The 22914-nt window shown below is 40.6% G+C and overlaps 1 long non-coding RNA gene across 1 annotated transcript; it reads left to right on the top strand.

Annotated features, from left to right (window-relative positions):
- Positions 1 to 1626: 1626 nt before the first annotated feature.
- LOC137851749 (uncharacterized) lies at positions 1627 to 20663 on the top strand. The gene is made up of 3 exons (XR_011093428.1): positions 1627 to 1864; positions 7295 to 7373; positions 18981 to 20663. It is a non-coding gene; the product is annotated as an uncharacterized lncRNA (long non-coding RNA).
- Positions 20664 to 22914: the final 2251 nt, after the last annotated feature.

Consider the following 22914-nt stretch of genomic DNA (forward strand, 5'->3'; position numbering starts at 1 on the left):
GACATTTACATCTGTCAGAAAGAAAAGAACAGTTGCCTAAAGCAAACAGCTCTCTTCTCACTCCCTGTGGACAAACAAACAAGGAAAGGGATATGGCTTGCACTGCTCCTAAAGGTCAGCACTACATCTGATTATTGGTGGGAGCGTTCAGTCAAATTCCCCCCTCAGGACACCTGGCTGCTGCCCACAGCTACTGGGGGGTTTTATGTCAAGTGTGTCTTTTTGTCCCTGCTGCTGTGACACTTGCCGAGTCTGGCAAGTCAGCTGGGGGGTGGGGGGGGGGGGGAGTGAGGCGAGGTTCTCAGTGGTGGGTTCTCAGTTCTCACTGCTCAGAAGCAAAAACTATTACACAGTTTGAGTAGGACAAATCAATTGTCTGTTAATCCTGTATAGAGAGCTAATAGCTTTGTGAATCAGCAGTAACCCTTAAATAACCTTGAACTGTAGCCTTTGGTAAAGGACCGTGTCACCGTGCTAAGGAACTGTAATCACCAGTGCAAGAAATATCTGTATCTATTTGGTGGAAACTGCAGCTGCTGATATAGATTAGAAATTACATAACTAAAGATATGCCGCTGTCACTGTGAGGCTTCTTCGGATTTAAGAAACAGAATCACTCAGGTTTTGAAGCTCTGGAGCAAAGAGTTTACTTTACAAAATAATTGTAGCTAAAAATATCCCTGCCAGACCCACCTGATAGTGCACTCATATAATCGCTGTCGTGCTCATACTGTACTCCATCCAAGCTGCTGTCATCTATCTCCTTCTCCTAGCTGGGCTCTCTGGAGGGGTGGAGGTGAAAGCAGAAGCCTTCACCCCGTGGCAGAGGAGACGCATCCTTGGCCAGCACCGCTTGTGCCCCTGCCTCCCCGCCAGGCGATGGCACGGGCTGGGGTAAAGTCACTGAGATGCTCAGAGGAAGAAGGCACCTGGATCAGGACCTCTGGGTCTGTGAGCTCCTGGAGGCTGTGTTCTGCACTGCATTTATAATGCATTCGTTAAAGCAGGTTTCATCACATGAGTTTATCATCCTGGAGTCCAGGTTAAATGCTAAGAAAGGACAGATGCTGCAGCCTGTGTTTGACTGACTTAAATGAGACATGCAACGGTTAGCACACCAGGGATTTCAACATTTTGTCTTGCTTGTGTCCTGCAAAATATGACTAACTTCAACTGCTCTGATCAACTCTTTGCCTTTTGCATGTAGTACTTGATAGCAGTTATGAGAGGTCAGAGCCAGACGGGCTGGTGGGGTCCCGCAGGCTGCCAGGGCCTGTTCCCAAGTGTCTGTCTGTCTGTCTGTCTGTCTGTCTGTCTGTGTGTGTGTGTGTCTGTGTGTGTGTGTCTGTGTGTGTGTGTCTGTGTGTCTGTGTCTCTGTGTGTGTGTGTGTGTGTCTGTCTGTGTGTCTCGGGGGGTGTGGGTGTGGGTGTGTGTATCTTGGGGGTTCCTGGCCATGTCACCCCAGCAGGACCAGTCGGAGCTCCAGCAAGGGCCCCAGCACTTGCAGTATTTCTGCCCCAGCCAAGTTCTCCAGGTGATAAAAATATGGTGATTGATTCAGTCAGAAGCTGCCATCAGTTCAAGTGATTAAACCTGGGCTTCTGCTGATTGCCAGTCTGTACATAAAGAGTGTCAAGGTAAAAGCTGAGAAGTGTCGCAGCACTATTCCTAGATCAAAAGATGAAAATTTGCAAGGGAGGGCATCAGGTATACTCCGGCCCTGCTTGGTCTCTGGCAGCAGTTCAAGTTCTTGGCTTGTCCTGGGCCTGTGCCCTACAAGGGGCAGCCATCTGCCCTGGGCCATCCTCTTCACAGGTCTGCCTCAGTTTCAGGCACGTGCCTCCCTGCCCTTGGGAACCTATGGTGAGTGAGACTGAATGATGGTTTGTGTAAAATGAGTGTCTTCATTGTGAATAAGAAAGCTTCAAATGCTAATATGTAAATATGGTATCTTACGCCTTAGGCAGCTGTGGGTTCTCCAGGAGGGGAGCTTCTGTGTGTCTCCCTCCTGCTATACCAAGGTAACCTTAACCTCACCCTTGTACCAGGAGATTTCCTTAGAAATCACACTGGGAGAAGGGAGAGAGAAAGTGAACTTGGCTGACAGAAGCAGCTTAGTAGGCTCTTTGGGGCACTAAGCCACAACTGCCAAAATTAACTGATCAGGTATTGCTCCTTAAGAGAAAAGAACGGGGGCGGGGTAACAAAAGGTCATGTTATTGAGGACTTGTCGTTGCTATCCGAAAGACAGATGGGAATCACAGAGGGATTAATCACGGTTTTTGTGACTGCTGAAATGCACAGATAGAGTAAGTAATTTGTGGGGAAGGACCCAGCAAGCCAGCAACAGCATTGGGAAGATTGGAGCTTTTAGCTTTGAATGACCTCTTAGTAAGCTCTTCATCTATTGTCAAAAGAGCCATAAACTCTGAGATCATGAGAGTGCTTCACAGTGGGAAAGGGGAAAAAAATTAAAAAAGAGGTCTAAAGACAAAATGTTAATTCTGAATAGTTGTTTTAGTCTTATTGAAGCATGTTTTCTGTCCTTCAGAATTCCATTCCTAGTTAAATTTAATTCAGTCCTATCACAGTGCAAGTGCTTTTGATATTACTCTTTTAATCTCTCTTACAGCTAGTATTGTTTTATGCCCCAATCTTACCTTTTTTTCCCCTAACATGGCCACCAGATTTCACCTAAATCAGTTTATTTTTGTGCCAGTATTACTCTACAAGCCTCATAGCTCTTCAGGTGCTGTCACTCTGAAGATGGATGTTAAATAAGCTCTCTGCTCTTACCTTGAAAGAACTGGAAAGTCTTGTAAATCCTACCATCTATTTTGGTGCTATGCTGAAAGATGCAAGAAAGGAAAACGGCCTCTCTTTGATAGTTCATAGAAATATATACTGCACTATGCCAACAGCTGCCATTAGAAGTATTCAGTCCCTGGTTCAGAAGATCTTTTAATAAACTTCTTCAGAAATACTGTGTTTTTGTAGGCTGGATTTGTCAGTATCTAATGTTTTCCAGAACAGATACTCAGAACAATTACAGAGCATTATAATTTAGAAGCAGAAGGGAAGGTCAACAGCCTGTGTTAGGAAAATACTTCTGTAGTTTCTATTTGATAGCCCTTCTCTGATGGGGAATGGGGAGAGGAAAAAAAAAATAGAGAATTGCATTGTTTGCTCATGTCTAAGGATGGGGAATTGTGAAGATAATTTTAGGAAAGAAAAAGCTAATTTATTACTTGGCAACTAGAATTCTCTTTAGTGTCTCTGCAGATTTGTCAATGCTATTGATACTATTTCTTTTTCTAAGGTATCTCTTCTTGTATAGTTCTTAGGCAGGGGAGAGCAGGACAAACAGATTCAAAGACAGAAGACAGAAAGCCAAATACACCCTCTTTATACTTCTAAATTTACTATATGCATATACAATAGACTAGTTAGGGGCACGACACTGATGGATAGCTGCAGTCAAGATGCGGGGTTTAAAAAAAAATCCAGTGGGAGTTTCTGTCTGATTTTCATTTCAAGCTGCCAGAGATGTTAGCTATTTTCTGGTCTTGTTCTTCATCTGTCAAAGCTTTACATACTGTCATACTCTCTTTCTCTACCTCTCTTTCTCTTTTGCTCTTCCACTTCAGCTTTGGGAGATAGCCTAGTTTACATCCTTCACATATGTGGGAGCTGATTAAACCAATGAGCTATACTTTATTCTGGTGCACTTGTATTTATTCTTGAAGAAATCTCCATGTTGTTCCTTACCTAAAAGCATCCTCTGTATTTTGAAACAAAAATGGAGATGTTTATGCTGTACTTCAGCACAGACCTCCTTGTTTTTCTTTAGAAAGTCTTCACTATGATTAGTCACACGGTCTGGACAGCTATGCAGAAAATAGTTAAAATAATCAGACAACATTTTGAACTTCAATGTACAATCTTTATGGTTCTATGCAGGCTTGGCTATTAAGTCTATATTAGTTTCATGCTACTGTGTCAGTTAGAGATTTCATTAATCATAGTTAAATAGCTATTAAAACTCTTCAGCTGCTTTCAGATTTTTCTGAGGAGTATCTGTGGTTTTCATTAGATATTTATGGTATATCCAATAAGCAGTATTGTGTAAATTCAAGGAAATGCCACTACTAATCAGAACAGTAGCATAACAAGGAGCCATAAGTGAATTACAAGATGTTACGTGCTAGAGATTGTCGATAGCTGAAAGAGATAGGGATGAGTCAGGAGTACTAACCAGTTTTGGTCATATGCTCCTCTGTCAGACACATAGACTCCCCCTTGCATCCAAAGCAGCAGCACTGCTATGGTAGGGAAGTACCAGTCCACAGTGACTGAAGTACACATTCACTTCAGTACGCCTGTTAAAGCAGTATTACATGCCTGGAACATCCTGCGCCTTTGAGGTAATAGATGGTTTTTAATAACAGTTCATTAGTAAGATAAATTACTTAAATTTGCCCTTAATTTCTGTGTTTCCAGTAGGCTACGTCATCAGGGCAGTGGGGCTACCTTTGGGTCTCAGTGACAACAGAAAGCTACTACAGAATATTTCTACTGAGGAATTGCAGTGCAGGGACTAAATAGCTCAATAAACATGCAAATGTGAAGAGTCTGTGTGGGACAGTTTCTCACAAGGCCACATTCTGATATGGGAAGGTTTTGCTTGGGAAAACATTTATTTTGAAGTTAAATTACTAAAGGTCTGTCTAAGTTAGAATATAGAGTGCATTTTATTAAAAACTTAACAGGATGCATTCAAGTCTCATTTCTCATGTGTAAAAATATTTCTCAGTAATTCTGATATTTAGTGGTGAGCCTGATTAGTTTATAGCGTTCTTCCATGGCTTTGTAAGGATATGAGGACGTGGTCAACTGCCTACAACCTTGTCTATTATTACCAACTACTTTTTCAGGCTGATAACTCTATTTAGGAATATTTATATGGTGACACCTAGTGGCTTTAAATTAAATGCTTCTTGTTGATAGCCAGTGACCTTGTGTCATGTCCATTTCTTGGAAGTAGAAGTTTGAATTCTCTGGGATGTCTGCACCTGTTTTGATTCTTAATGATTTTTGTGTTTGTTTGTTTTTGTTATATTAAAGTATATTGATGTTAGCAAAGCCTCAACTGAGTATAAGAACATTCAGACATCTTTTTCAAAGCCCACATTAGAAAGGATATTTATGTTTTTCAGCCTTTTTTATACTATGTATTCTACCCTTCAGAAAAGTACATGTAGTAAGAGCCAATGACAGGTCATTGAATTATAGGATGTAATATTTTCACATCCAATAATTAATAGGGTGAAAACACAAAGAATTTAGTTTGTTTCTATCTTTGGGTACTTCCGGTGAAAGTAAATGTTTCATTTGATTCAAGGAGTGGGCAAGTATATTGAGTTTAAATAGATTCCTAGAAAAAACATTCACTTGAGCCTGTTGAAATTTAGAGCTTGGTGTAAATTTCTGAACATTTTTGAATACCTGAATACTTCTTTTTTGGATATGAACAACATACTAAAAAGGTCTTGGGTATACAAGCTATCTCGTTTATAATGAAAGCTTGCTATAGGTAATAAAATGAGGAGGAAAAAAAAAGAGAAGTAAAAGAATGTTATAAATATTTACATGCAAGCTTACCCAGAAAAGTAGTAGGTTCAAACAGCTTTTATTGTGGAGGGAGACTGTATGCTGGAAGTCTAATTGGTTTATTATGTTAGCATTGCTGTGGTTTTAAGGGCAAAAATAATTACTAGACAGATAGAAACAGTATAATAAAACACATTTATTAGCTAAGAACCACATTATCATTGAGAACTGTTTAATATTTACAGTTTTTTTGATATTGTACTACAGGAAGGAGTAAGATAATGATTACAGTGATTGTAACTTTATATGTTTGTTTTATTTAACTACCCCTTAAAACTGTGTTTATTATTTTTGTTTATTTATTTATTTTTTAGGGCACCGTAAATATTCCCTGTTTTGTGTTTGAGCCTGACTTTGAAAGAAGCCCAGCATGAATTCTTCTAAGATAATACTACAGATACAGCATGTGCATTTGATACCAGCACTTCTGAGTACGTGGCCAAGACTAGGTCAATCAGCTGGCCTTCTAAAACTGACTTAACCAGTCTTGCCTTCCAAAACTTGTATTTTTTCCCCTGGATACTCACTTTAACACTGGGTAAAGTGATTAAAGAGCCTTAGTACACAAGATAGTCTGTGTGTTTGTATTTATTTTTACTTTATTTAAGAAACTGTAATTGCCTCAAGTCTAATTGGCTGGAGCTTCATAGAGAGAGACAAATCTGTATTTCAAATTAATAAAATTTCTGTCCTTCATAATTTGTCTCTCTTTTCCTTAAAGAAATTACACTGATACTGAACAAACCACTACATATAATCTTCAGCTACCATTTTGCTTTCTTTAGACATTATAACGTGAAAGTAGCAAAATAGCTAGTTCTTTGTTTACTCATCAGTCTCATGTATGGTCACAGAGGAAAAAGACTTGCTACCTATGTTATTCCAGCCATGAGTTGCTAGAAAGCCATTTTCACAGAAGATCCAAAAAAGCAGAGCTTGCATTTGACTCTAGAAGGGAAATTACAAAACAAGTTCCTTTCAAGGTTACATGCTGTTGCTCAGCATTATGCTAATAATCTTTTATATAGAATTAAAAACACTTGACATGCATAGTGGCTGACATTCCTCCATTTTTTTTTTTGACTGAAAATGCAGTATGAGAGTTGAACCTTCTTTTTTTTTTCCTACTTAAGAGTTCTGAAAAAAAATATTAAAAAATCAAACAAACCTTATTTTACAACAAATTCATTGAGGCTTCCTAGATACTTCCTAATGAGAGAAGAAAACAATGTTCCTTAAGAATCTTCTAGATTGTAATTATTTTCAAAAATAGCTGACCTTACACTTGGTGACTTTCCTCATTGTTCCACTATCCAGTTTTGGCCAAAAGTCCATCCTTAGGAGCTATCCTTTCCATTTTGCCTCAAAGAATGTTAAATTCTATTATATCAGTAAATTGGTAAAATTATGTATAATATCATGGATCTGATTTTTAGATTCGGAGTTAGGGATTCTACGTTAAAAAAGAGATTCCACAGTTTTCAAGTGATTCTTCACCATCTTTTGAATCTGAACTTTTATATTATGTGTCTGGTTAAGTACTTGGCTGGAATGGGACACAGATGAGCTGTCTTTGAGAGCTGCATTTGACCTTTATTTTGCTTTTCTGAATTATGTTTTCAGGTAGATTCTAGAATGCCTCTGTGTGATCAGTTTAAGCCAGTACTAATGCCTCTTCCATCAACAGATTCCTCAAATGAGTGTAAGTTACTTACAACCTTATTTCCAAACTTTAATGTTTTTTTGCTGGAATTCAGTTTTGCTAGATCTTTCCCTCTTCGATGTGTGGATAAGCGTGTATGGGTGTCCATATATAACCCTATTTGATAAATAGCCTCCCTTGTTCTATACTGCCAGCTTTGCAGCCAGGGCTACCATTACCCAGCCAAAAGAAATTGTTTCCTTGGCAACAGGAGCCATGTAAAATCTCACAAAACACCTCTTTTATTTTGTACTCTGATTTCATTCTGCTAAAAGCTGGAAAACTGGTTATCTGCTTCAATGTCTGACTTAAAATAGGTGAATTATGGTGAAGGAATATAGTTATATCTCAAGACCCATGGTAGACAAAAAACCTGACAAGCACTCAAAAGCGTTTGACCCTTTTCTAGTTATTGGGATTAGCATTTTACCAACAGAGCATATATTTTCATCACACCTCTCAGGGAAATCTTTGGCAGTCAGTGACATTATTTAAACTTGAAAAATCCAGCTAGGTATAGTAGAACTTTCACAGTGTGAAATGACAATGCATTACTGACACTACAGCTCTGTTGTCACCCCTAGGCTTTCTCGTCATCCAGAATTCATAATTCATAAAGCATAGTAATATAAAAGGGCAATGTGCCTGAGTGCTTTGGAAAATTACTGTCAACTTCTAGTTTATAAATTTTTAAAATTACACATTTTCTTGATTGGTTTGACTCTTACAAAAAAAATTAGTTTTTTTTTTTTTTTTTATTCCTTCCCTCTTTTAAACACCCTACTAATCTTCAGTTGCGTTAGGACACGACAGGAGTTGTGACAGGACAGAAAAGCCCACCTGATAAATACATGGCTTAGAGGCTGGTGCCAGCACATAAATCTTGTTTTTTTTGACCGTGGGGCGCTTTACTTGGCACCCGGCCTGTCTCTAAGGGGAAAACGGATCCTGGGCCAGGAGCTGGCGGGGCTCATTGAGAGGGCTTTAAACTAGGTAAGATGGGGGATGGGACTGAAACAAGGCTTGTTGGAGCTGTGCCGGGGGAACAATCGCAAGGCTGAGGGATAAGGCAATGGCCCAGCTGAAGTGCATCTACACCAATGCACGCAGCATGGGTAACAAACAGGAAGAGCTGGAAGCCATTGTGCAGCAGGCAGGCTACAACGTGGTTGCCATCACGGAGACATGGTGGGACCAGTCTCATGACTGGAGTGCTGCAATGCCTGGCTATAAGCTCTTCAGAAGGGACAGGCAGCACAGAAGGGATGGTGGTGTGGCTCTCTATATTAGAGAATCTCGATGTTGTGAAACTCGAGGCTGGGAAGGACAAGGTCGAGTCCCTTTGGGTTAGAATTGGCGGGAAGGCCAACAAGGCTAGCGTCCTGGTCGGGGTCTGTCCGCCGAACCAGGATGAGGAGATGGATGAGGAGTTCTACAGGCAGCTGACAGAAGTTGCGAAATCTTCAGCACTTGTCCTCATGGGGGACTTCAACTATCCTGACATATCCAGGAAGCACAACACAGCCCAGAGAAAGCAGTCTAGGAGGTTTCTGGGGAGTGTGGAAGATAGCTTCCTGACGCAGCTTCTTAGTGAGCCTACGAGGAGTGGTGCCCCGCTAGACCTTCTCTTCACAAACAGAGAAGGACTGGTGGGAGATGTGGTGGTCGGAAGCTGTCTTGGGCAGAGTGACCACGAAATGGTGGAGTTCTCCGTTCTTGGCGAGGCCAGGAAGGGGACCAGTAAAACTGCTGCATTGGACTTCCGGAGGGCTGACTTTGAGCTGCTCAGGACACTGGTTGGCAGAGTCCCTTGGGAGGCAGTTCTGGAGGGCAGAGGGGTCCAGGAAGGCTGGGTGCTCTTCAAGAAGGAAATCTTAATGGTGCAGGAGCGGTCCATCCCCACGTGCCCAAAGACGAGCCGGCATGGAAGAAGACTGGCCTGGCTCAACAGAGAGTTACAGCTTGAGCGTAGGAGAAAAAAGGGGGTTTATAATCTTTGGAAAAAAGGGCAGGCCACTGAAGAGGACTATAAGGATGTTGCGAGGCTGTTCAGGGACAGAATTAGACAGGCCAAAGCTCATCTGGAGTTCAATCTGGCAACTGCCATTAAAGACAACAAAAAATTATTTTACAAATACATCAATGCAAAACAGAGGACTAAGGAAAATCTCCATCCTTTACTGGATGCGGGGGGAAACTTAGTTACAAAAGATGAGGAAAAGGCAGAGGTGCTTAATGCCTTCTTCACCTCAGTCTTTAGCAGCAATACCAGTGGTTCTCTGGATACCCAGTACCATGAGCTGGTGGAAGGGGATGGGAAGCAGAATGTGGCCCTCATTATCCACAAAGAAATGTTTGGCGACCTGCTACAGCACTTGGATGTGCGCAAGTCGATGGGGCCGGATGGGATCCACCCAAGGGTACTGAGAGAACTGGCAGAGGAGCTGGCCAAGCCGCTCTACCATCATTTATCAGCAGTCCTGGCTATCGGGGGAGGTCCCAGTTGACTGGCAGCTAGCAAACGTGACGCCCATCACGAAGGGCCGGAGGGCAGACCCGGGGAACTACAGGCCTGTCAGTTTGACCTCAGTACCAGGGAAGCTCATGGAGCAGATTATCTTGAGTGTCATCACATGGCACTTGCAGGGCAAGCAGGCGATCAGGCCCAGTCAGCATGGGTTTATGGAAGGCAGGTCCTGCTTGACAAACCTGATCTCCTTCTGTGACAAAGTGATGCGCTTGGTGGATGAGGGAAAGGCTGTGAATGTGGTCTACCTTGACTTCAGCAAGGCTTTTGACACCATTTCCCACAGCATTCTCCTCAAGAAACTGGCTGCTCTTGGCTTGGACTGGCGCACGCTTTGTTGGATTATAAACTGGCTGGATAGCCGGGCCCAAAGAGTCGTGATGAATGGAATCGAATCCAGTTGGAGGCCGGTCAGTAGTGGCGTTCCTCAGGGCTCGGTGCTGGGGCCGGTCCTCTTTAATATCTTCATAAATGGTCTGGACGAGGGCATTGAGTGCACCCTCAGTAAGTTCGCAGATGACACCAAGTTAGGTGCGTGTGTCGATGTGCTCGAGGGTAGGAAGGCTCTGCAGGAGGATCTGGACAGGCTGGACTGATGGGCTGAGGTCAACTGCATGAAGTTCAACAAGGCCAAGTGCCGGGTCCTGCACCTGGGGTGCAACAACCCCAAGCAGAGCTACAGGCTGGGAGATGAGTGGTTGGAGAGCTGCCTGGTGGAGAAGGACCTGGGAGTACATGTATTGGTTGATAGTCGGCTGAATATGAGCCAGCAGTGTGCTCAGGTGGCCAAGAAGGCCAACAGCATCCTGGCTTGTATAAGAAGCAGTGTGGCCAGCAGGGCTAGGGAAGTGATTGTCCCCCTGTACTCGGCTCTGGTGAAGCCGCACCTCGAGTACTGTGTTCAGTTTTGGGCCCCTCACTACAAGAAGGACATGGAGGTGCTTGAGCAAGTCCAGAGTAGGGCGATGAAGCTCGTTCTGGAGAACAAGTCCTACGAGGAGCGGCTGAGGGAGCTGGGCTTGTTCAGCCTGGAGAAAAGGAGGCTCAGGGGTGACCTTATTGCTCTCTACAGGTACCTTAAAGGAGGCTGTAGCGAGTTGGGGGTTGGTCTGTTCTCCCACGTGCCTGGTGACAGGACGAAGGGGAATGGGCTAAAGTTGCACCAGGTAAGGTTTAGGTTGGATCTTAGGAAGAACTTCTTTACCAAAAGGGTTGTTAGGCATCGGAATGGGCTGCCCAGGGAAGTGGTGGAGTCACCATCCCTGGAGGTCTTTAAAAGACATTTAGATGTTGAGCTTAATGATATGGTTTAGTGGAGGACTTGTTAGTGTTAGGTCAGAGGTTGGACTCGATGATCTTGAGGTCTCTTCCAACCTAGAAATTCTGTGATTCTGTGTTATGTCTACTAAGATTAAGGTCTTGTATACACTGTGCCATTACTGCCAGTCTATATGGTGCTATTTCTTGGCTCCTCCTGTACCTCAACCTCTGTTCTAATTATTGTTCTCTATTGTAAAGTATTCCTATTAACAAGTTTGGGTATGAAAAGTAGTTCCATTAAGACAGCAAAGTGTATTGCTAAATACATTTCTGAGAAATTAGCATTTCTCATTTGATGTACATGTTACCTAAAGCTCTTAATATAGTTATTGGTATTTGTTCTCAGAAGCGTCTTGCTTCAATAAAGAAATATAGTTCAGTCTTTTATATATGCTGGATAAAAGCCAGAATAATTATGTTTTATGGATTTTCTGCAGGCATCATCATTATTATTTATTATTTGTTCAGTCATGCCCACCATTTTGCTAAATGTGCTTTACTTATTACTGTGAGAGAAAAGGATGAAATATGTCATACGTTTCATTTTAAGTTTGGCAGACATAAGATATTCCTTAAACAAAAAAGACGTTTTGCTGACACAATCAATATATTTTGCTTATTCTGATTTCAGTTCCAGTTGTTATCTCACAGCTTTATAGTCAAGCACCTTCTGTTCACAAGCAGCTAGCTCTTGATAACTGATGTTGTCATGAAAGCACTAGTAGTGTCATATCAGCAAGTAGGGTACCACTGTTTAGAGGATTGATTTGTATGACTTGGTAATCGAAGGGATGGAGGGAAGGGAAATAGAAGTGGGTGTCAGATCTTAACTTTCAGAAATGGGTTGAGCCCCTGTTCATAGGCCTGAACCCAAATCCTATTGATTTCATGTGAACAAAGTCAGGCTCCCGGACTTTAATGTTATGAATACTGTCCACAAGACTTTTAGGGTGGAGTTGGTGACAAGTAATGGCTAAACTCTTGGGTCTCTATGGTTTTACACAGTCACTTTAGAATCTCATTTTGACCACTGCAGAATATGAACACCTAAAACAGAATTTTGCTCATGACCATTATGTTGACAAGTTGTTTCATTCTACCTGATGAAGTCAGTCTGAACTGCGAAGTGTTAGAGAAGTACTTGCAGAAGGTAGCTGAAGGCATTTTATGTGGGTGATATTTCAGCACTATCAGCTTTGTCCTCTAAAAATTTTCTCAAGCCTAATCCCTGTGATGGCATGAATCTCTTACACTACTTGAGCCAAAAGCATCATAGCTACAACAAGATTAGAGGTAAAATGTTTTAAAGAGTTCATGTTATTATTTTGATATTCAATTAAGCCATTGTAACTCTTGGAGATCATCATTAAGCCATAAGGCTCTTCATACTGAAACAGGCAAAATTAGAACTATTTGGTCTATGTCCAGGTTTACAAAATTTCAGTGAAGTTCTGGGCAAAACATTCATACAGAAACCTACACTGAACTTATTTTCTGAGCAATTCTAGCCCAAGTTCAGACCTATTAGTATGTTTCTACATCTTTCTTATTTTTTGGAGATCTTTCGTCTTGTCCTCCACGGGTCAAAGCAATAGAGTAGAAGCGTAGACTTCACATAGAAAGAGCAATGATGTCCTTCTCTAGAATAAAGCTCAAAATGGAATGTAGTTCCAATAATGTGGCTATGAATATGGATACTTATGTAGACAGTGCTTGAAATCCAGATGCTTGATGGAGATGGTCATGTTCCGTTTAGTCAATGAGCAGTAGACTCGATTTCTCTTCCAAGCTGAGTGATCTTGTGGGGCTTTTTTCAGGTTTCCTAGGTTGTCACAGGAGACAAATACAAGATCATAGTTTATGAACTCACAAAGGCAGGGGCTTATAAAATCAGGCTCTTAGGTCATGTAAAATGATGAAAAATAAATCTCCTACACATTACTTTGGAGTTTAGTTTCCCAAGTCATGGATAGCAGGATAAATTTTCATATAATTAGAAGTAAGTATCAAGATGAAAATGAGATAGAAAAGTGAGTGAAATTGATAACAGAATTTGAAAAGGGAGGTTGAACTTCTGTTGAAAAGGTGCTCAGGGATTTAGATGTGCAAAATTGGACTGAGTCACCAATGACTGTATGTCCATCTTTCCAAGAGATATACTGCATTTACAGTATTTAGTAGTACTCATATAGCAAATCAAACTAAACAAAGAAATGGCATTACTGTCTTTTTCTTACTCTTTTTCTGGTTTCCATTTTCTTCACAAGGGCCACAAATGTTTTCCAGAAAGGTGATGTAAAAATTCTCTTTTGAACTTCATTGGGTCTTGACTCTAATATTAATATAATTCTGTTTGTAGAACTAATAAATTACACTTTCTTAGCCTTTATTTTGGGGTATATCCTCAGTGACATGTTTATTCTGTTACAATGATATAAACCATTTTAGCACAGACATGGTGAAAACTGGGAATGGAGGTGTGTGCTTCATTATATCCCGTCATGGACAAGTTTAGGCCTTCTGTGCCAAGTAGCATTCCTGAGTCTCTCTATAGAAAGAGCCAGAGAAAGAATAGCTTCTCAAAGAATGATTTAGAGCACCTAATTTAGATTGCCTTCTGGCATACTCTCTGAAGTTTCTTTTCACTGAGTATCTGAAAACGTTTGGAGACTATCCTTGTTATTTCAGGTATATGAGTTGGTTTACATAAATCTAGATGGGAAATGGGCTAGGGTGGTGTTCCCTGTTTTGACCTGTGAACAGCATTTGACCAAGAAAATTTACAATACGGTTCTTCTAGACTGCTTTTTACCTGATATCCTGAAAGTCTTTGTCCCTAGATAAACTTTTCACCTAACAGCTGAACTGACTGCAATTGGAGTACATTAATATACACAAGGGTACCATGGTATCCCAGATATGGGGTTTGTATGCCTTTTTTTTTTTTTAATATATATGACAATGCAGTTCATTAGTAAAAGTAAAGATAAAATAATGAAAATCATTTCAGTTTGTGATTTTTGTAGCACCTCTACATAACTATAAATGGGAAAATAAAAGCTTCAGCCAAGTTCAAAATTCTAAGTTGCAAGAAATTAGAAGGAAATATGTGGATAAAAAACAGAATAAATGAGAAGGTGTATTTTCTGCAAGAATAAAGAGAGATTCAAAATATAACCTTTATTCAATTTGGTATCCTTCATAGATGGTACATTTCTTATCATGCCTTACAGAAGTTGCTGTATTTTTTCTGAGTTAAAATAGGAGCCTTGTTGGAATATTGTTTTCAAGGAATGAGTCACTTGATGCTTTTCTTTCAAAGCACATGTTTTTAGTCAGCTATGCTGATACCTTCAGCAGCACTTGACATATGCTCAGAGAAGATGCTTGGTGACAGGGAAGTCTGGCTCTGAGTATCAGAAACAGACACAACTGCGTTCTCATTTACCAAAAAATGTACCTTGCAGTTTACACTCTGCTATCATGCAATAATTCTGTTATGACAGAAACACAAGTCTCTGTAGATGCTTCTTTACCCTCTGGAAATGTCAAGATCTTCATTCCTTTCTTTTTCTACTGTTTTCTTCTCCCCCTTCATTTTTTAGCATCAGAATGTAATCAGAGATGCAGTACTTTATGAATCTCATAATTTATTAGCTTAAAATCTGTCATTACTATGCCCAAACATCCAATTGCAGAATAAATTATCTTCATTATCCATTTGTATTAGTCTCACTTTCAGGCTTTTATTTGCTATGAGAGAAATGGCATTATTTTTAAAAAAATATTTCATACTTTCAAAAGGTGTATAAAAGAGCTACACAGAATGATATAAAGTATGTTCTAGGAGGATCAGAAAAGGTCAGTCAGTGTTGATAGAAAATTATCCTGATGCTGAAACTTTTCTATTTAATGTTAATATGGACCTCTCTGACTAATGTAAAGCACTGAGTAGGAAAAAAAAGGTCATCAGTTATTTCTTAGCTAATACAAGAATCGTAGTACCACCGCTAACTTGTAACAAGAGATTGCATAGTTGATTATGATTATACACTTAACGCTTTCTACAAAGGGTGCTTCAAGATACAGAAATTAGGAGCCAAATTGTATTGTGAGATTTACAGCTCAACCTTTCAATAGGTTGAGCTGTAAATAAAGAACAAGTGACTGACTCTATTAGGTATGTTAACCATATTGATCTGTATTACCTATCTATATTGATTCTTGAATGCAATGACTTTGCTGGTGCAGACTCCAAATATGGGAGAAATTGGTACACAATCTTGACTTCAGGACAATATCCAAGAAGACAGAAAAATCATTTCTGAGCAGTGGTCTCTCAGTGACAGAGAGAAGGACATGAAAAGATGAACCTATCCAACTATACGAATGGCCTGCATCAGAAATAGTGTGGCCAGCAAGACTAGGGAAGTGGCTGTCCCTCTGTACTTGGCACTGGTGAGACCACACCACAGGTCCTGGGTGTGGGCCCCTTGCTACAAGAAGGACACTGAGTTGCTTGAGTGTGTGCAGAGAAGAGCAATGAAGCTGGTGAAGGGACTGGACAACAAGACATATGAGGAGCAGCTGAAGGAACTGGGGCTGTTGAATCTGGAGGAAAGGAGGCTGAGGGGAGACCTTAATGCTCTCTACAACTGCCAGAAATGAGGTTGCAGCAAGGATTGTCGGTGTCTTTTCTCAGGTGACGAGTGATAGGATGTGAGGAAACGTCCTCAAGTTGTTCCAGGGAGGTTTTAGATTGGATATGGAAAGAATTTCTTCTCAGAGAGAGTGGTTAGGCATTGGAACAGGCTGCCCAGGGAGGCGGTGGAATCGCTATCCCTGGAGGTATTTAAGAGACGTGTGGATGCAGTGCTTAGGGATGTGGTTTAGTGGTGGACTTGTAGTGTTAGGTGTTGGTTGGACCTGATGATCTGAAGGGTCTTTTCCAACCTAAATGACTCTATGGTTCTGTGATTCTGTTTGTATTAGCTGCAGTTTTGGCAGCCTTTGTGGTAAGCTACTCTATTCAGGAAAGTGATAAAAAAATATCTACCTCAAAATGCACTCAAACAATTCAACTTCAATGCTAACTGTTTCGGCAATTGAGAACCCTGAGCGGTTACCAGCCTCCAGACTGAAATGCATGGAGGCTGGGAGCAGGTGAGTATGAGAGCACTGTCCTTTGATACAGAGCTCAAGCCCAAGCCATTTGAGCCACACCTGTTGTTTTCTTGTGCAATAGGTACCATGATCAGTGTTTTCATAAAGTTTCTGTATGAAGTTCATCTCAAAAGAAAACAAATGTACAGGAGATCTTACAAATTACATTAAAAATACAAAGGACTTGAGAAAACTTCCCCCACTGGCCCCCACCCTGCCCCAGCTTTGAGGTCTTTTAAACACAATGCTGTAGCCTAACCCAAAATTGGTAATGCTTTTATTGCAAGCACACTTTTCCACACTACCTTTTTGGGAATGGCCATTTTAATTAGCAGAAAGGAAAACAAGGCTGGGTTTGTAAGAAGACACATAGTAAATCAGTGTTGCTTTGAATTGATAGGTACCTATTCTGTTTTTTGTTTTTTCTCTTATGTTCTGACTATCTGTAGAAGATTTTTATTTTTTTTTATGGGAGTGGTATAAGATTGATATAATTGGTGCTAATCTAGAGTAGGCTAGAAATCTTGAGTGTGAAGAAATGCATAACTGAGTAGCAATAACAGTTGTTGTGGTAGCTTATTAAAAATACAATGTTTTTGTTTTTCTTCTTATTGATAACAATCTCTGTGTTACTACTTTTACTTACATCTTTGTATCAAGTACCTTTGAGAGCCTTCCTATGTTGAATGTTTTTATAGATTTGACATTGATGTGAAGTTTCATAAAAATCACTGTTACTTTTGCCATTGTTAACCAAAAGGAGACACTAGTTCTGAAAACAATGTCAGGAGCTGCATGTTGGGAAATAATCTTAAATTATGATAATTTCTCTGTATAGAAACTGAGATGAAAGTGACTGTCCTGCTACACAATCTTATGTTTTGTCACTGAAAATATTCTTTGTGATCCACAAGGCATAATTAATAATTATTTTGCCACTAGACATGACCAACATACTAAATGTAAGTGTTATTCCATTGCTAGCCAATCCTTGCTGATGTTTTCAGTACAGTCCTGCAACATTTTAGTGTCATAACCAGAAGGTACAACTGGTGTAACATGAAGCTCTTAAAATACCTCTTTTATTGCATTTTAGGATCAGGAGGGGATGTTTTTGAACTCTGTTGTAGGCTTGCTTATCCTACGATCCTTTTCAAGTGGTAGAACTGGAAAAGATGACTGCACAGGGATTGTATTTCTTTACATTACTTTGCTGGCTATTGATCTGCGTTCCTTAAGCCTTATGGCTACTGCATCGTACATGCCTACAGTGTCGAATGAATTCCACCAATATAACTGGTTACCTGGACAAATAACTGTGATGTATTTTCCCTTATGAAAGCCTGTGTGTTTATCTGTTAAGGCAAAAAAAAAACACAGTTCTTTGCGAAACTTAGAACTTCGTGAAGTTATTGTCTGTTAATTATCAGCTTTCAGAGCTCTTTTAATTTCTAGAACTGTTTGCCATAATATATAATATAATGTAGTAATGGTTTCTGTAGTTTTTCAGGATTAATTGGCCTATTGACAAGGAGCTCATTTCTGTTTACTGCAGAAATGAAACAACTCACCCACAAGCATTCATAGAAGTGCCTTGCTTAGTTATGATTATAGCTTTTTCCCCCCCGACCCACTGGAATATCTCCACGGATTTCAGTGGTGTTACCTCAGGAATTTTGCCTGTATATGCAGTCCACTTGTCTGAAGTCTGTGTAGAATTTGTAATTTTGTTTACATTTTGAAAGTGCCTGACAGCAATAAATACTGAAACTCTGATATCTGTGTGTGTGTGCCACAAAGTAAAAAGGAAAAAAAAAAAAAAAAAAAAAAAAAAAGCAAAAAACAAAAAAACCCAAAGTTGTCTTTTAATCACTAGGAAATGTGTGGCTTTATTTTTCTTCTCTCTCTCTCTCTCTCTCTGTCTAATATGTATTACTGTCACAGAATTTACTAACAAGTGATTTGAAAATTGTGTTACTCTGCCCCCCCAAATATTCTTTGCATTCATCTTTTCCTGAGAAAGAAAGTAAATCCAGAGATTCTCTGGAAGGAGAACTTCCTCATAGCCTTCAGAAGACTCCTTTGCTCCTCTGAATATCAGAGCATTCTGCAAGTCTCTTTTTCCACTTAAAACAATGCCTCTCTGGGGACCAAGGGGAAAAGCAAAATAAAATTTAGAAAACATGCTGTTCTGTATCTTGGCAAGGAACTTAACTAATCCAAATGTGATTTTTGGTCTGCTTATTATTAGTTCCAACACACTTATTTTTCTCTCTAAATACAAAAGCCCAGCATAATTTAGGACCCTGATGTATTCTGAAATACGTGAAATATTTTTTTCCAAATGTCTACAGGTTTCAGTTCTGCAGCTCTCCATCTGTTATGAGAATGTTTGGGTTGCTGTTTTTATTATTTTTATTTATTTTTCAAAGACAGCCTCAGCAGCTGTGCTCTCAGAAAGACCTAAACTGTCACCAAGTTCACTGTGAAACATTAAGAATCCCACAACTGTTCTTAGCTTTATTTTTTTTTATAATAGTTGTCTTAATTTTTGTATTGGTATTATTATTATTATTATTTTTATTGGTCTTTGAAAGGGCCTCAGTTCTTCCACCTAACCACTGGAGTCAACTGGAAGTCTGAACTCATGAGGCAAGAAGATCTGGGACTGCTCAGCCTGAGAAGAGGAGGCTTGGGGCATTGCATGAATGCCCACAAATACCTGAAGGGAGGATACAAAGAAGGCAGGGCCAGGCTCTTCTCAGTGGTCCCCAATGACTGGGCAAGAGGCAGTGGGTACACGCTGGCACACAGGAGGTGCCGTCTGAACATCAGGAATTTTTTTCTGTGTGCAGGTAACAGAGCACTGGCACAGGATGCCAGAGAGGTTGTGGAGTTTCCATCCCTGAATGCATTCAAAACCCAAATGGGCATGGTCTTGGGCAACTGGCTGTGGGTGACCCTGCTTGAGCAGGGTGGGTTAGACCAGATGGCCACCAGAGGTCCCTGCTAACTTCAGCCATTCTGTGATTTCGTCATTCTGTGAAATGTGACTACAGTAGTCTGAGAAATGGCATTGGTTCTGTTCGAGAAATTGTTAAATTTACTAGGAAAAAGATTTTTTGTTTGTTTGTTTTAATCATAGACGTCTGGATCACTTCAACTGCTTAGAAATAGGGTATTTTTGTTGATTTCTGTTTGGTTTTGGTTTTACTTCTTTTCTAAGGACATGCTGTTGAAGACCTGCTATTCTTAACAAGGTGGCAACAGACTGTAAAAGAGAAAACATTAAAAATTATAATAAAAAAGCACCCCCTTATTATAGCACCCTCCACTTCCAAAAAATTCCGCAGCCAAAACCATAACAATTTCTGGTTTCAGAGGTAAGAATTTATTTTATGAAAGTCCATGCAAACTGTTCTAACTGACCTGTAGCCTATGTGATGGACTACCCTTCAGAAAACTGGGGACTGAAATCACAATGCTATTTTGTGTATGCATCTCAAGGGCCAACCTGAGATTGCTAAGAGAAGTACATATCTAGCTTCTACCTGAAATTGCACTGCTGGTATCTAGGAGCGTAGTTTACTCTGGAAATCTGTAAAGCATATTATGTTACCAAACCCTACCCAGTATAGGAGTGAGTGGATTCAAACCATTGAGTGCAGGCTGAAATACAGAAGAAAAATCCATTATCTGGCTTGTACTTCAGAACAAATACAGTCAGGATCTGCTGAATCTATATGGGTTTAACAGATAACATGAATTTTCTTCCTTGCCAGTTCCCTTGACTTCATCTGCTTTCTGCTCCCTGGTGCTCTGCTCAGAGAAGAAACAGGAATTCCTGAGCCCACTTATAGTACATAGAAAAATGATGGAGGAGAGGGAGCTATGTCAGACCTAAAAAAAGTAGGTACACACAAAATATTGTATTAGAAACAATGCCACTTGAAAAGCCTGCCTTTTACTGTTTTACTGGCTGCTAACTTCACTTTGGCAAACCTCACAGCAAATAGTCACTTAAGAAAATAGTCTTCCATAACCTTCAGACTTGATAGGCATAACAGAAGTTATCCCATAACCTACAGTGGAAAATATTGTTTGAAGAAGCAGCTGTATTGCTCCCTCCAATATATTCTCTTTCTAACTGAATTTTAATCGCTATGGGTTGATTTGCGGTGGGTGAGGCAAGCTTGCGAGGTGATTAGTATGCCCAAACTCATTTTGAAAGGAGTTGCACTCTCTTTTTTATCTGTCTGAAACCTTTACTTTGTGGGAGAAAAGGGTAAGTGAAAGTGACTTTTTTTTTTTTTTTTTAGATGATTCAAGCACAGATTGTCTGTTTGTACTTTGTTTTTATTAAAAAATGCTAAATTTCTGGCTGATTACTGTGCAAGTTTGCTGAGAAGGAAGAGCTGCAGAGGCAGATAAATTCCTTGCTTAGTTAAAATTACAGCTAATCTTTGGGGAATTGTTTTTCAGAATGTTCTAATGGCCAGCTCAAGTTTTTGGAAAGTGATACAGTGTGAGAAGTAGCAAAGCACCTTGAGAGGATAAGGCTAATGACTACTTATTTTTCCCTGCCAGTGAAATCAGTGGGTATCTGAGGTGTCCCACACTCTTAAAATGAAGAGTACACCTTGCCTAACTGGAGAGTTGAGGCAATGCCAGTGGCGTATTGCAAGATATTTCTGGTGTTCAGCAAGTTTCAGATTAACAGTGTGAATGCTGATGTCTGTGGGGAAGACTAGGCTGAATGCAGTTACAGTGTCTCACACTTCACAAACCTTTTAACTTGAGAATGTTGTTACAGTGCTGGCAGTATCTGAAAATGAACAATGCCATCAGCACTTTATCTGTTCTTATGCACCAGTGTTAAAATCTTGTTACAGTCTATCATGTAGTGCTGCGTGTACTCTGAAAATATTGCCACAACACTCAAGTAAGAGGGAAGTCAGCTCAAGGAGTATTGATTCTTGAGAGAAGGCAAGCAGCTTGCGTGGCAATTAAGTGTTTTCAGTGGTTTGAGTCTGAACCGTGATTCAACATATTCAAAAGTTGGGAGCGTTTATAAAGCTTTCTTGGTTGGTGTGGTGTTGCTGGTATATACCCCTTGGACACCAGCAATCTGGGAAGTGTCCCGCAGAAGCAGCATACTCAAAAAGAGATTGGAGAGAAAGAGAAATAATGTGCAATAAAGCAAATGCAATAGAATCATGGAATCACAGAATGGTTTGGATTGGAAACCTTCCACCTTCCACCACACCAAATGAGGTTCAATTGTAGAGTGGTTTGGTTTGGGTTTGACCTTAAAGATCATCTAATTCCAGCCCCCCTGCCTGGGGGTGGGGGCTTTCCCGTAGGCCCCCTTTAGGTACTGGAAGACTGCTCTAAGGTATCCCCAGAGCCTTCTCTGCTCCAGGCTGAACAACCCCAACTCCCTCAGCCTGTCTTCGTAGGAGAGGTGCTCCAGCCTTTTGATCATCCTCGTGGCCCTCTACTGGACTTGCTCCAACAGGTCTGGGATGCCCAGAGCTGAGCGCAGGGCTCCAGGTGGGGTCTCACGAGAGCAGAGCAGATGGAGAGGGAGAATCCTCTTCCTCACCCTGCTGGCCACACTGCTTTTGGTGCAGCCCAGGATATGGTTGGGTTTCTGGGCTGCAAGTGCTCATTGCCTGCTTGTGGTGAGCTTCTCAGCAACCAACACCCCCACGTCCTTCTCCTCAGGGCTGCTCTCAATCCATTCTCCATCCAGCGTGTATTTGTACTTGGGATTGCCTTTTAGGATGTCCTTTTAGTTTGAATCATTTTTAAAATCAAACCGAAGTCTTGAATTAAATTGAGATTTTCAAAATATTGAGGAAAGATCTTTGGCAAGATCTTAAGCGCTGAGTAGATGTGTTTCTTTAACTGAATGCCAGCCAGTAGGAGTAGATTTTCTGTATTTTTTTTCTGGCAGATCTTGATGATTCTGTAGGACTGGACACTATTTTTAGCTATGATGAAAAGAAGAGTGAGCAGCCATTTCCTGACCCTCATCAGATTCCTTCTTCAGTTGTTTTGGAAGACTGATTAATTTCAAAGCATTCGAATGAAAACAGGATAACATTTTAAAGTTAATCAAGACCTGCTTTTCTGCAGCTGTGAAAGCCAACAAATATCTGTTCAGTAGAGTTGTAAGTGAAGGTGGTACATAATCAAATGCAGCTAGCAATTGTATGTATGCCTGCTTCCAGGTCTTGCAGCTTACCTTTCTTTCAATGCTCTCCTCCTTTCTCCACACAGACACAGGCATATACACCAGAACTGTATTGTATCTAACTTCTCCATACGGAACAGGTGATATCTGCAGAAACATCCTTAATCGTCTCTTCTTTCTTCCCGGTTTCCACAGGACAGAGTGAGAAGCTGAAATGTTCTTGGCTTGGTGTAAGCACTGCTCTGCAACAATTAAAACATCAGCATGTTATCAGCACTCTTCTCATCCTAACCCAAAACATAGCACCCTACCAGCTACTAGGAGGAAAATTA

This window comes from Anas acuta, chromosome 2 (genome assembly GCF_963932015.1).
Source record: "Anas acuta chromosome 2, bAnaAcu1.1, whole genome shotgun sequence".
Lineage (NCBI taxonomy): Eukaryota > Metazoa > Chordata > Aves > Anseriformes > Anatidae > Anas > Anas acuta.